The sequence below is a fragment of the Zingiber officinale genome, chromosome 1A (genome assembly GCF_018446385.1).
Source record: "Zingiber officinale cultivar Zhangliang chromosome 1A, Zo_v1.1, whole genome shotgun sequence".
NCBI classification, from domain to species: domain Eukaryota; kingdom Viridiplantae; phylum Streptophyta; class Magnoliopsida; order Zingiberales; family Zingiberaceae; genus Zingiber; species Zingiber officinale.
The window spans coordinates 109601015-109604954 of record NC_055987.1 but is presented as its reverse complement, the minus strand read 5'-3'; positions in this window follow the sequence as shown (position 1 = coordinate 109604954).

The following is a 3940-nucleotide window of genomic DNA, read 5'->3' as shown; positions in this document are numbered from 1 at the left end:
ATTATGATAATTATAATGATTTGAAAGGAATTATTATATTTGAAAAATAATTTAAAAATATTTATAGTATTAAGTAAGATTTTGAAATTAATTATGGTTTTAAAGTTAATTATAATGTTAAGTAAGATTAATTTCATTTTGAAATTAATTATGATTTTAAAATTAGTTATAGAATTAAATAAGATTTTGAAATTATTTAAAATTAATTTAAGAATTGATTAACTATTTTAATTCTAGGTCGATCTCACCTTTTCTATATTATCAATAAAAGAACCTTAATAATTTTGTGAGTTGACTAATTTTAATCTTCAATTTAAATTTCATCTAAGGATTGATTTACATTTGGGTTAGACTCAGGTTTTAAAATAAGTTAATTAAATATTTATTTCGAAAATTGGCTTCCAGACTGTGGCGAGGCACTAGGTCTTCTTGGGTATGAGATCATTCACCACTTTTAGACAAAGCCTTTCAAATAAATTGAATATTTAATTTCCTTATTTTAACTCCTAGGCCTAACTAGTCAAGTGTAAATCACGCCTAAGTCCTTAACTATCCTAGCCTAAGCATGCATAAAAATAAAGTAGAAAATAACAATCATCAAGCAATTCTATTTATTTATTAAGATAGTTTTTCTATTAGCTCCCCCTGGATCATAGTCTTGATATGGTCTATTAAGGTAATAAACTTGATCCTTGGAGACCCAATATTTACCAAGTCCAACTTGATTAACCAAGTTCAACTTGGGGACCCATGCTTGGATCATGTTTCTATTTGATCTATTTACAAGTGACAAATATGATTTGAATTTATGCTTACGTTTAAACCCAAGCCCTGATATATTGTAAACGGCTCTTTGTTTTCCAAGAATCAGATTAAGATTCTTGGAACCTAATGTGAACCGTTCCAACGTGTCTTTAAGTTCTTTGACTTGAGTTTTCAAATTGGAATTTTCTTCCTCAAGTTGTTGGACTTGAGTTGAACTTCCAATTACTGGCTCAGTCAAAGGACTCGAGTTAGTCACTTTCTTAAGGGTTGTTACCTCCTTTCAGAGTGACTTTGTCACGCCCCGGAGGATGTCCCTGTCCGAAGAAATTTCGGCAGCATCTCCCCTGTACGGCGGACAATCTGAAACTTTACTACATCACCATATACCTCAGCCACATGAGGCTGGAATAAATAACAATAATAAACAAACCACAACATATAGACATCCACACAGTTTAATAAGCAATGCTAATAAGACTCAAAATCCACCCTACTCAACTACACCCATAAAGCTCAAAACCGATATTCTACTCCACTACACTCATAAAACACAAATCCGACGATCAAATCAGCTTACCTCTTCTATCGTCTAGGCAGGCATATAGTAAAACAAATCCAATTAAAAACCCATCGACAAGTACAATCCATGCAAGCTCCAAGTATCAAAACAAAACAAGTCCAAACATAGTCTAGTACATAAAGCCAAAAGATAAATAAACATCCTCGTGGGTTGCAGGGGATTAGCAACTGGAACTCTCTCCTGACAGCATCAACCTGAAATAGCAACGGAGGAGGGTGTGAGTCCAACACTCAGCAGGTACAACTGATATACATAGTAAGGAAATAATATCTAGCACTAATCATGCGTACAGTCTCTTGACATAACAAGGATAAATGCAAACTGAGATAAACAAGAGCATAACTGTACTAACCAGGACCAGGTATAAATAACACAGAGTCGTCAGACCAAGAAGTACTAATATCCTGTATGCATGTCAAGCATATGCATCCATTCAAATGCAGCAAATAAAATGCAACAAACACAAACACAACCAATAAATGCATCATGCATATGATGCCCATGACATGTCTTGGTCACCCCTACTCTCCAGTCAGCCGTCTCACACACGATAGTGAGACCGAGTGGGTAGGGCTGTGACAACCGTGCACTCTGCATCACTACTCCTGATGAGTGACCGAGAGGACGGGATGCTATTGGAGTACACCTATCCTCCTACCCCAAATCATAAATGGGGGAGCTCAATGCTCTCATCTCCCGGTACACGATGACGGGGAGGGATCTCTGTCCTGCTACAACGTTGCGTCACACTAACCCATGAGTGGACTAATGGAGCCCTTGACAGAGCAACTGCTGCAACACACCCTGCCTGAATATACCACTAACCCACGAGTGGTCGTGTGTGCAGATACATGTAACTGGCGATGTGCTCAACAATAATGGAGCAATCTATCACACAACATGCAATCATGTGAATGGTGCATGACACTAAGCATGGTAATATACTGAATAGCATAGCAATAATCCAGATACATGTAAAATGTGTACCATCGGTAAGTGAATCAATCAAAGTACACAGACCAGATAAAGTATCAAAAACCCTAGGTCCTGAACATGATAAATAACATGGTTGTGTCACTACCTCTATAAATAGGCATAATCAGGTAAACACTAGCATGATGTGCAAAACAAATAAACAAATAAGCATATAACAGGTCAGGTAGTGATCAACCGAAACAGATAACAAAACACAATCATTGCCATGTGTTATAAACATTACTATGCATATCAAATGACATAAAGTCAAAGTACCCGCCTCCAATAGAAAGGTCCAAATCCGACATCGAGATGCTCGTCTCACATCAAAGTCCTGTGGTATCAAACATAACGTCTAGTTTAGCTAATTCTATCATACAACAATTAGTCAAACAAAATTCTAATCCAATTAATCAATTAGGGTTAACTTCATTAACCTTAACCCCTCCCTTATTCAATTGATCAGATCTATATAAAACCAACCTGCTCAAATAAACTCGAATATATTTTATTCTTAACCTTTCCTAGTTCAAATCCTGAGCATGCTGCTACAAATAAATCTTCCATTCCTTACCTCACTTCACAACCGCTGCGGAAACCAGGAACTGCTGGAGGGAACTTCTGCCGGAAATTCCCACAGAACAAAACCTTGCCTCCCTGGAATCAATCGGATCCAGAAGACAAGATTAGAATCCAACACAACAACCTATCACCAACACAAGTTTAATTTGACCTCCTTACCACAGATGAGTGTTAACAGTGCAAGGACTAACGATGGCACAGACCCGTTGTCGCGTGGAAGCAAGGGAGAAGGCACCGACTCAATCTGGTGGTGCCGGACCAAACTAGGGTTTGTAGGTTGCACAACAGAACTTGGTGATCAACCTTATCCTCGGCGCACCCTCCCTATCCCCGATGATCTAAGCACGGGTCGCTGTGAGGAGGGCTCGGCTCTAATGAGAGGAGATCGGGGAATTAGGGCACGGTGTGGAGGTGGCCGGCGTTGCTCCGTGCGACTTCGATCTAGGGCAGAGGCGTCGTGAGGGAGGAGGAAGAGGGATCAGGAGGCAGAGGAGGGAAGGTCGGCGCTGCTCGGCGTCGGCGGAGATGCTAGGGCACAGAGGCGATCGGAGCTAGGCGGGAGGGCTCGGCTTCACAGAGAAGAGGAGAAGATGAAGAGGAAGAGTAGAAGAGGTGCGACACGATCAAAGTAAAGGAGGGGAGGAACCACCGACGGTTAGGGCTCGAGAGGCTTCGGCAGGGAAAGGAAGAGAGACGCGCGGGGGAGGGGGTTTCGGCGAGGAAAGGGAAACGAAAAGAATAAAAGAAATAAAGAAAAAAATAGAAAAGAAAAAGAATTTAGAAAACAAACATTTCCTCGCTAAAACAGGGTAATCTAAACAGGTTTTTCCGGGCCCGTTTTTATCCCCGTAAACTCGTCCATACGAGCTCCGAAAAATTCCCGAAAAATTTCCAAAAATTCTAGAAAATTCCCTTATTAATTTTCGCCTATTTTCGGTATTTTTCATTCTCCCCCACTAATAAAAATGTGATCCCCAAATTTCGTTATCTACCATCAGCAAGTACTAACAACAGATATAGAGTATAAATGTTGAACGG